Source organism: Centroberyx gerrardi, chromosome 1 (genome assembly GCF_048128805.1).
Source record: "Centroberyx gerrardi isolate f3 chromosome 1, fCenGer3.hap1.cur.20231027, whole genome shotgun sequence".
Classification (NCBI taxonomy): Eukaryota; Metazoa; Chordata; class Actinopteri; order Beryciformes; family Berycidae; genus Centroberyx; species Centroberyx gerrardi.
In genome coordinates, this window is record NC_135997.1 from 28,324,350 (window position 1) to 28,336,566 (window position 12,217).

Genomic DNA, 12,217 nt, shown 5'->3' on the forward strand with positions numbered 1-12,217 from the left:
AGAAATTTGCAGAATATGTATAGCATTTCTGAAATGGAAGATATCTCACTGGTTTATTTTTGATATCCTGTGGGTTTGATTGAAAGCCTGAGTGTCAGGAGAGGACTGTGGATCTGAGTCCAGACCAGCGTTCCCACAAACCTCCGTGTCACATTTGACTCCTGGTCTTCAGCAGAGGTGCAACCTATGGATCCAACGTGTGAACCGGTCTCGCACAGCTTTCCACCTCCTCGGTTATGCAAGAAAAACAGCCGTTGGAATTAGGAGAAAAACATCTCAAACACTGAGTCAAAGTATTGATTTGGTTGGATTTTTCTGAGGGCTTTAAAACACATTTCTTTAATACAAGACACATTTCTTGTAGGTGCAAACTTAGTGGTTTGGTTTTTATTTTCTTTGTGTTGGACGGAGGTGTGTGAGGCGACACTGGAGCTGACAGCTGACTCATGGACTAGCTCCCACAGTAACCTTTGACCCCACCACAACATTATGTAACCTGATGAGTCACTGGACCAACCACTCAGCTCCTCTTCATCTCTATCCTTCCTTACACTCAGTGTTAGATTGATTGCATTGCTGAGTGCTTACATATGTTATTGTTACATACAATATAGCTGTCACTTCTCTACTGCCCTGTTGCATTATAACACTAAGTTATACTGTATGTTTGCTTGTGTTACTCTGTTTCATATTATATGATATAATTAGCCACAATTCTGATTTGCAGCATTACATAAGACTTGAAATCATGCAGGCTGCTTGAATATAATTTAAGAGTTTTGTTCCAAAATCAAATAATCACCATTCAAAAAGGAGAAACACTCATAAAATGATTGATAGCACCATATTAAAACAGATTCTGGTGCTTTTTTAAAGAATAGTAGGCAAAGCAAGTCCTTGGTTGATTAAATGAGAACACTTACAGACTGGATCCTCTAGAGATATTGAATGATAAACTTCAGATAATAATTTTTCCCCCTAAGTAGATATATAGCTTTTTGAAAATGAACTCTCTAATTCCATTGTGTTGAATTATTTCAAACGATGAAGTGCACTTCATTATTTTGCATGATGAATCTTCAGCAGACTATTCCCAGCTGATCCTCCACTTTCTTCTCTCCCTCCCAGGCTGATAGAGAACCCATCTCCCCTTAATCCACATTAGCCCTGACTGTGTTTACTCACATGTAATGAGTGAATAATCAGCATAGCAGTGCTAACCCTTTCATCCCAAACCCTTTCAGCCCGGAGAGTTTATTAGCTTTGCTGTGATGAAAGGCCTAAGTGAGTATATTAGGCTCTGTGTTAGGCTTGCTGCTTGCATATCAAATGAACTGCATCTATGTGGCAAACCAAACACTCAGGTCTAATTCTCCTCTACCTGATATGCAGATCCACACTTCTCTATGAATATTAAAGCCCTCTCAGTTGGTCTTAGCAGGTAATTAGGGCTATAGGTGAGAGAAGGGGGGAAGAGTGGGGGAGAACTGATATCTTAGTCTAGACTTAGCGGTGCCAAGGACTCCTCTTTATTTGCAAATCCCCATTAACAGAGATACACTAAATAAACTAGATAAACTGTGGCTGAGGCTGAAGCTCTGATCTGCTCTGCTCTGCTCTGGCACAAACCTTTAACCAAGCTTTTCACATGTACCATACCATGACAAAAAAAAAAAAATCACATCATGTTCACAGAAGGACCTAAAGTCTGTCTGTCTGACCTTATTCTACTTTATGGTATTTTTTATTTGCCATGGTATCACAAAAATATTCCCATAATATTCCTAGAGGGATATATAGTGTGTCTGTGGTGAGTTTAGTGACCTTATCCCACTTTATTTTATCTGCAATGGTATCACAATAATATTCCTATAACATATATAATTTATAGTTTTGCTGTGATATTTGTATAGCATCCTAAAATTTATCATGGGATTACCGTAATTCTTTTATATAAGGACATGCAGAGGGCAGGTGAGATGTCATTGTGCTTCTGAGTTGTTGTGTCTATTTGTTGATATTTTCCAACCAAAAGTATGCAAGACCATAATGGGTTCATGAAGACCCCAGAGATGATGTTGAGAGGCATTTATGGGTTGGCAGAGTTTTGAAATAAGGACTTTATTCTGTGCATGTCATAAATATTATCCACAAGTGGGCTGCAAAAACATTTTAAGATGGTGGATCATATGGCTTAGGTGTACCATGTAGTCGTGACCTCACAGGTTCAGATCTGACCTTTGACCTTTGTCTCGCTCTCCTCTATTGTTCCTTTCCTGCTTCACTGTACACATAGTTAAATTATATTAGTTTGTTGGATGAAATCTAATACAGTGGTTCTCACCCTGGGGAGTCAGTTTAATTCTAAAATACAAATTAATTGCTGACTTAATTAATTTTGAGTATTTGCAGCCTCCAGCCTGAACGTTCCCCATCCAGCATGTTTCACTGCTATAAAGCACTCTTACATTTGTTCTAATCCACAGTGTATCCAGAGGAATATTTGATCAAGCGGTCAACAGACTGAACTCTGAGCTGAGTTCACTGTGGTTTTCTCACCTTGGCTCTAAGAGCTTCCATTTCCCTGCTGATGGTTGTAATGACGGACAAACTGAATCAGAGTTTTCTGTTTTCTCATGGCATGGCTCGCCATTGTACCCCTTTCTCTCTTGTTTTAAGCACTTCTTTCATGGTGACTTGACTTGTGACTTGCTTGACCTGAGCAATGACTTGACTTGTCTTGCTTGACGTTTAGCAGTGACTCGACTTGACTTGCTTGAGTCTAAACACAGTGACTTGGGACTTGCTTGAGACTTGAAGGTTAAGACTTGAGACTTGCTTGTGACTTGCACATGTGTGACTTACTCCCACCTCTGGTGAAAAGAGAGAAGTTCCCTAGATCATACTAATACTAAAACTAAATCTAACACTAACACTAACACTAACACTAATACTAAGATTAGTACTAAGACTAAGACTAATGCTACTACTGCTGCTAATACTTAGACTAACACTAATACTATTCTAATACTGATGCTGTTACCACATAGTAATGATAATAATAATAACAACAATAATAATAATGATATTTATGTATAGCCTAGCACTTCTTAGACTTAGCCTATCACAAAACATAATACTAATGCAAATATTCCTACTACTAACAGCAATATATGCTTTAGTTAAGGCAGTTTTTCAAGCATACTTATGAAGGTCTTTACACACAGTAAAAGCAATAACATTTAAGCCATAGGGTAAACCATCAAAAATGAGACACCCGACTAAAATTGATAAACAAAGAAACAGACCATATGAAAGCCTGTCTGTAAAGGTGTTGGGCTTGTGATGAGTTTGCCAGCCTAAGCTCCTCAGGCAGCCTGGGAGCCTGGATGGTTCAAACCTGGTCAGGTTTGGTCTGTCGATGAGATTAGAGGAGAGAGAAGAGAAGCTGATCCCCACTAGACCTGGGTCAAATAATTCTGATTGTTTGTTTTAGCCTGCTTGGAGTACCAGATGGGTGGGGTTTACTGGATCTGAACAATTTCTTAAGTGTGAAGCCATTTGCCATTGTCACAGAAAGTTAGACCAAACTGACTTTCCAGTAGTTCCCAGTGATTGTTAAATCTCTCTGGTGTTCGTTGTATTGTCCTGTGTGCCCACCCATCTGGAGATGAAGTAGGATAAAACAGTTAAAAGCACGAGTGAGTGCATAAGGTTTTTTACTGGTAATATATTGTAGCTTGTTAAGTATACTTTGTATTATGTGACAACTGCAAAACGATGATGAAATGAGAGTTGACTGGTAATCTTGACTGTTGATTGTAATTGTGTGTTATTTCCATGCTGCACACCAAATTGCTTTACTGAGGACGCTGAAGTTTCCTAATCTAATTTTAGAGAAATCTTGAGTTTGTTCAGCAGATTGTCAATGTGACAGTATGACCAGGAGAGGGCGATCTACTCCTGTTTTTATTTAAATGAAAGACTTTCTCCAGGAAATGTTGACTGAGCACCATGCACTTTTCCAGAAACATCATGTAACTAAATAAAGACCATTCACAGAGATGATGACGCAACATGACACATTTTACTGTTTTATTATAAATAGTGGTATAAAGAATTATAAAAATAGTTCATAGACATATATCGATATTTACATGGAACATTTCATAGGACAAAATAAATAACACTGAAAATAAGATATACATTTCAAATAAATTACTGGTTTCACAGTGAGGCAGTAAAACAGTGAACTAGTTTGTCTGGCTGTTGTTGGCTGATGATGAAGAAGGTGGAGAGTTTAGCCCCAATACTCCCTTGGGACCAGCGGGCTGCAGAAGTCTTTGCCATACATCTGTAACAAATCATAGATACAAAATATTGATTAGGAGATTTTATTAGCATCTTGCACTTAGAATTATTTCAAAAACATGCAGGATAGCTGTTGAGTTTTACACACCTAATCAACAAGATTATGTATGTATAAGAAAAGCAATGATTAGGAACTTTTAGCAGTTTGTACTGAGTATCACAGGTACGTAAGCATGCTTTAGAAAGGGCTTAAAGTCGAGATGAAACGGCATTTCGAGAGTATCTAACTTCCGTATCGTGACGTATTTCCGAGTGAAACAGGAAAGACAGGCGGGACATAACGTTGGGAGGAATTTGATTTGAACGTTGAAAAGTGGGCGTGCCATAACACCCGAAGACACACCGAAGTACCATGCTGTTGCTAGCTAGCTAATGGGTGGATGTCATGATATTATTGGTTGAAATTGGTTATGGGCATGCTCACGTAAGCACATGGCATATTTTGTTTTACAGGAAGAAAACATGATTGAATTTTGATATAAGAATACAAAGAAATTGATTTTTTGTATTTTTTTTTGGCATATATTGGTATATAGGTGCACAATATGACCGGGGATGTGATCTAAAAGGGTTAAAAAGGCATTTTTCATTTCATCTCGACTTTAAGGGTGAGAAACTGGCTCAATGTGGTATTCTACCACTGACATGACTTGTCTGTATTTTAGAGCAGGAAGAAGTTCTAGTACATACCTGACAGGAGGAGGGGTGCGTTGCAGGAGGCGACTGCAGGACGCCATCCATGTTGGCGCTCAGGACGTCTCCCTGAGCAGCTTCACTGTACAGTCCGCTGTACTGACGCAGGTCTACTCCAAAACAACAATTCCCAGAATGCAGCGAGGCGGGCTGGCTCTGACACGGGCCAGGGTACTGGCTCTGGTCCAGGCTGTGGCTCTGGCTCTGCAGCTGGGCCCACTGGCTTTCCGCGGAGCTGCACTGGAAGTAGCTGGAGATGTCCGGCGAGGAGGCGTCGCTGGCCGAGCCGTCGCCTTGCTCCCTCCTCTGGAACAGCGCCTCCTCGCTGAGGCCCAGCTGGGCCGACAGGTAGGAGATGTAGCGGATGGTGAGGCGTAGCGTCTCGATCTTGGTCAGGGTCTGTCCGGCCGGGGCCACCGAGGGCGGGAGGTAGGTCCTGAGGTGATGCAGAGCCTTGGTCAGATCCCTCATCCTCAGCTTCTCCTTCTCGCTGGCGCTCTCCCTCTGCTTGCTGCGGATCCGGGTCGCCCTGGTTCGGCCCGACTTCCGGCCCGGTCCGGACGTGGAGGAGCGGGCCGAGGGTTTGAGACTCTGGGGGTATCCGGTCTTAGCCCCCTTGGGAGTGGACTCCGGCGGCTGCTGGTAGGAAGGGGACAGGCTGGAGTCCATGGAGGGGACGGGGGAGAGGGTTTCCGAGGAGGAGATGCTGGAGAGATCGGAGTCGGAGCACCACTGGTACTGCAGGCCGTAGGCGAGCAGAGGGACGGAGGAGGTATCCATGTTGTGCGGAGGGACTCAGTGGTCAGACTGGGAGGACTGGGAGGCTGTGAATGCCGCTCTGCTCCGTCCCTCTGGCTTATAAGTCCAGGCCAGGCCACAGAGGTGTGAAGTGACACCTCCGCAGACTCTCCCAAACCATCACTGTCTAAAGCAGAGGCTACTGCCCCTGAAAACACACACACACACACACACACACTCCCTCCCTCACTCAGACCCTCCTCTCTCTCTACCTCTCTCTCTCTCTCTCTCTCTGTCTGGGAAAGTTCAGCTGCAGGAGTGGAAGTGTGAATTTCGACTCCTGCTCAAAACAATAAACAGTTTTTGCTTCTTGGGTTTTTGTCTCTGCCACAACCCTGATGCATTTTGCACATGTTTTGGGGGTGAAAGGAAAATTCCAAAAGATTGGGAAATCTGTTCTGATTGATCTAATTTCTCTTTCACTCATTTTGAAACACCAAAGCCAAAGAGCCAGTCAGCCAGTCACTGGACAGCTATAACAGGGAAGATATTGTTCACTACAAAATAAAACTGTCTGTTGAGAATTAACACATCTTCGTCTTGTCAAATGAGGGGTTTGATCACTGTCACGTCTTCAGTGGCAGCAGGTGAACATGGTCCTTTATGGTTCAATGGGTAGAGCAAGGTGCTAAGACTGCCGGGGTTAAAAATGTATACCATCATGATAATGGAGCTTTGGATAAAAAATGTCCACCAAATAGCAAATAAATTAAGTAAACTGAAGGGAAAGTCTGCACTAACCAGACTAAGTAAAACACACACTGTCCAGGAAGTTCTCATGTATTTTAGACCTTCATTGGCATTAATCGAATCAGTCCTGAACTCTTATCTTTACTTCTTTTCCTACCACTTACATGATCATTTGTGATCACGCTGTGACCTCTGACCCCTTCACCTCCCTTATCCTGATCTAGGAAGTGAAGCTCATGCTACTGTTGCTCTCGTTGTAAGTGGTCCCGGATAGGAGCCTGTGCTAAATGCCTAGAATGTAAATGTAAATGTGTGTTGATGTCTAATGAAGTGTGATGACCTGCATTAGCCAGCTAAAGTGGAGGTGTGATGGTTTCACACCCCCGAGAACGGAGTCTGGAGGCGTCACTTCACACCTCAGCTGTGAGAACCAGGCCCGCTAGAAACTACTGTCACCGCTAACCTCTCTCTATCCCTCTCTCTCTCCCTTTTTGCCCATCTCTCTCTCTCATCCTCTCATCCTTCTTTCACTTGTTCCCCCTGTCTCCTTTTCTCTCTTCTTCTTTTTCTCTCTCTGTACAGTTTAGGAGAAAAGGTTTTGGTCCTAAAATCAGTTCTCCGCCATTCAGAAATTGTGACACCTATTCTTACAAAATAATACAGCAAAGTTACGGCAAATGATGTTACTTTTTAAGATAGTAGGGAACTTCAGTCCTTGGTTGACTAAATGGGAACACTTTACAGACTGGATCCTCGGGATTTTAGCGACATTAAATGAGACAAGTTATGAATGGATATATACTGTAGTGTTTTGGGGATTAACTCTTTATAGTCAATTTTCCTTCTTGACTTATTAAATAGTCAGATTGTGCCAAGTGGTAAGTTTGAGATAACTGAAAAGCCCTTGTGAACACTCATACACCCACTGGCCTTGTTCATGCTCACATTTCTTCAATGAAAAGCAACACAGAAGAGCTCAACAATGCTCAACACACTCAGATTTGGAGTCAAATTTCAGTACTTTTTAAGCCATTACACTGTATTTTTCCCTCAGCAGCTTGTTACGAGCGTTTTGTTCTTAAACTTTATATTCCGGACATGTTTATTAGATCATCTTAACATCAGACCTGTCACACATCCCAGCCCTACAGCAACAGAGTAGATAATTCCAGCTCTTCCCAGCTCAGTTTTCATGACACATCAGGGCTTTCAGCTTCAAGGCTTTATCGCCCCTAATGGCAGAATCGGCTTGCGGCATGGCATATAACACCATACACACTCACTGAAATGAACAGATGAAATACAAAAATGTGCATAATGGCAGGGTGGAAGTGTTCAGAGAGACTGTCCTTCAACTGCAGGACCCGGATTCAAGCTCCTGTGTAGGCAAGTAGCCTATTATTATAAAACAGTAGAAAGGGCAGTAGAGGAATGACTGGGGGAGTCAGAGGCAACAAGGAATATACAGTAACACAATACATAATCACAGTAAACTAGATAAAATACAAGAAAATTACACAACACCTTAAACAAACTCGTGGAAAGGTGGGTGTTGTGTCAGGCTGAGGCCAGGCTGCAGTGAACTGGGGTTGAACCCGCAGTGTGACCCTACCGGTCACCCTGACCAAGGTGAGGCTATGGGAGCCTGGCTGGGAGTTTGGCACCTCTGGGTGGACGCCCACCCACAGTAGGCTCTGAGGCTGGGCTGCCTGCCACCTGTCTGGGCCTCCTGGGTCCACCAAACCCCCTCCATGACCTCCGCCATCTCTGTTCCTGCTGCATGGAATAATATAGAATTAGCTAAAACTGGAATTAACCCTGTGGGGAAATTGGGTCGCAGCAAATAGTGATGGGATACAGCAAAGAAAAATAGAATTTAAATAAGACCAGAGCAAATGTTGGTTATATGAACATACACTACTGACAGTCTCAACAGTATAAATGTATGAAAAAGTATGGACTATAGCATCAAGACTTACTTGACTTGACTTGCAGCAGTACTGCGACAAATTAAATATATATACAATATGAGAATTTACCAAAAACTGTGAAAGATGTATAGTATGAAATAAGTGAAAAATGTATAAAATACCAGTATATATGCAATATATAACAAAAGAGAGGAAATATGAGAATATGAAAGAAAACCATATGTGAAAATTACAGCATGTATGCAGTAATAATAATGCAAAAATCTCCTTTCTTTCTCTCTCTTATCGGGAACCAATTTCTCCTATTGGAAAAGTACCAGAGTTGACCTCCTTCCACTGCTGTTGTTTGGACACCAGTGTGTCCAGACTGGGAAAGCTTCCCTGCTAGTTCAGCACTGATATGACTCTGTATTGTGGATCCCAGTACGACAGTCTGAGGTCCCAGTTAGAGTCATTTCTGCTGAGTGTCTGTGCGGTTCAGACAGAAAAAGATAAGAAACCCACTGTGACCTCTGACCTCTCTGGATGGAATAAGCTGCAGAGTCTTCTTCCTCTTAGTGAGTTTGAAGCAGCTGTTTGGACTATGGAAGATCGAGGGTTGGTACGTGTTGATGCTTTGATTAATGCTTAGGTCAGACTTTAAGACTGCTCCAATCTTCCAATCAGACTAAACGGCTGGGCTGCTTGCCATCCTGTCAGGAACCTGTTCACACTACACAACAGTACAAAGATGGGGCATCACACACATGGAGAGGAGAGATCACACACTACCTGATTCTGTCATTCAAAAGCATTTACCCATACGTCCAGAACTGTTCACTGTAAATATAATTACAAAACAGGTGTTCTATGGTTTCTTGCTTTATTGTACAGAAGCTACTGTTTACATTTACATAACAAATGTATTTTGAAGTGTCACAAGGATAATATCGATGAAGAATTTCGTATGAGGCTTCTTTCACTTCATTTGTAATTGCATATTCATGTTGATTGATCCAGGCATACTGACATTTATTCCTGCAAATAAAATTGTATAGCAGCTTAGGTGAATTTGGGAATCTACTGATGTAAACTACCTACCTACCGTTGTTGTTAAAGTGACTTCTCTACTGGTGCATTCTCTTTTTCACCCCCCTGTATTTAAATTCCTAATCTTGTTGGGCTCTGACTGGTCTGGAGTTGTCAAGAGGCACAAGTCTCCAGTCTATAGCCCGTTCACACTACAGGAGAATCTGCATCCACCGTTAGGATGGTCCAGTCAGGCGTAGAATGAGCGGAAAAATCATCTGGTGTGACCTAGCATTAAGTGAGGCAATGAGAAGGTCAGGTTTGGGAATTTGGGCCACTACAGCTGCCGAGAATAGAGGTGTAGATTGGAAAACAGTGAAGAGTGAAAAAGGTAATAAAGGATGTAAACACAAATAAAATCAAAATCAAAAAGAGACCGACTTTACCATGTTAAAATATGGGGATATATTTCATTTTAGGCATTTAGCCGACATGCCAGAGCAACACACAGTGAGGTCAACAGTGGAATGAGCTTCAATTCCTAGATCACCAATATTACAAGCAACCAATAGTAAGGAGGTCAAAGGTCAGTGGTCACAGCTCCCTGATAATTGATGGAACACATATTATCGTGACCCTAAAACGATCATGAATGATAGAGAAGTGCTGGGGAAAATCATGGATGATCATCATGGGCAGCAGGGTGGTGTAGTGACCAGGGAGGGGTAGGGAGAGTGGGGAGGTTCTGGGTTCAAGCCCCCAGTCGTTCCACCCTGCTGAAGTGTCCTTGAGCAAGACAAGCTGGCTCTACCAGCTCCAGGGCTGCTGCTCTGCAGCTGACCCTGACCTCTGACCTCCCTGTGGAGGGGGGAGAGAGAAAAGAGGGTTTTCCTACAGGAAGCAATAGAGGAGCACATTACTTTATTGTGAATCAGTCCTAGGTGAAGTTATGATCTGTCTGAAATCCGTGTAGTGATAGGGAATTGTGTGGTTACTGGGCTCAGCCTGTTTGAGGCCTGTGAGAAATGGTGGTGTGTGTGTGTTGTGTGTGTGTGTAAGGGGTGGTGGTGGTGGTGTGTGTGGGGGGGGCATTCTGCACCCTGGGTGTGAAACATAGCAGGCAGCCTGATATGGTAAACTGGACTGGAGGGGTCAAACAGAGGTGGACAATAAATTTCATCTAATTGTAAGAGAGTGACATTCGCTGAACATTTCACCCTACGGGACAATAAAGGATTGAATTGAATTGAATTGAATTGAATTGAATTGAATTGAATTGAATTGAATTGAATTGAATTGAATTGTCTTTCACACAACTGGAAACGTCTATACTACTATATTTTCTGTATTTGAAAATGTGCACAATTTGTGTTAAAACAACAATTGTGTATTGATTTGATGAGAATGCTATGATAATATTCTATTACTCTGGACCTTTTCAAACTGTGAAAACCTACAAATGAACCTATAACTGAAGTAATGTTGATCTGCCAAATCTCCCTCCAATTAAATTCAAACAAAATCAAACGTTAAAATTCAAGCCATTAGTGCCCGAGAAGAACATGCATGTTCTCTTCACTGCCCACTGCAGTTTGACATCCTGCTAAACCTGGTGGACGGATCAGCAGTGTGTCTTCACACCTCGGCCAGAGTAAACACATCCTCCTACTACTGACACTTGCTCACACTTGTGTGCTGCCATGTTTTTACAAGCCCCCCCCGCCCCGCAAGCCCAGCTGCTATAGACATGGGAACAGGAATACTCCCACTCACTGATATGATACATAATATCATATCAAAATTATACTATTACATTGTCATTTTGAGGTTCAAGTCTGTCACTAACTGGTAGGCCGTGAGAGGAAAGATTCAGCGTTTTCTTGACAAATAAAAAATTCTCGCACATCAAATACAATTACATTTTTTTTATTTTTTACCATCACAAAACAAAACAAAAAATTCAAGGTTCGTCTGTTCCTGTGTGTTAGAACAGAGACAAACAGTGCAGCACTGCAACGCTAATTTACTCTCTGTCCACTAACTCAACATACTGTAAAACTTCCCACCTGTCTTCACAAGTTTCTCTATCTGCCATAGTAAATATTCCCAATGCACTCTCCTTCCAGGGAATGCTATCTTCTCCTCAGCTTACTTTAAAAGGAAGAACATTAGCTGTTGAATTCACTCTGTCTAACCTGCGCTGCCACCTTTACATCATGAGGACCACAGCGGAAATGAATCTGACTTCATCATGACATCCTCCGTGATTTTATTTGACGTTTCATGTGTTTTTCCAAGTTGTCAAATCACATTAAATCAAATCAGAAACTCCCATTACTACTACTGACACATACGGTAGCCACTTAGTAGTTAACTAACATTCAAAGTTTAGAAAGAAGGGGCTTATCTTCACAATCGTGATGCTGCTTTGATTGTTTCCTTCATTGCACCCCATTTTGCATCTATCTATCTATCAACCAGGGAATCGGACTGTACGCCCTCACATTAATACATCCTGTTCATACAGCTGAAGGATTTATTCCAGTCATGTTGGAGCTACTATTTTACAACTAATATACACGTGTCTAAAGTATGTACAACAGCAAATACAATATTGGTAGTCAGGCTATAGTGTTTAGTAAATATATAGACATGTGGAGAACAGCCACACACACACACAGCTCAGTCATGCCAAAAAAAAGTAACGTGCTCCTTAGAAATCTTGA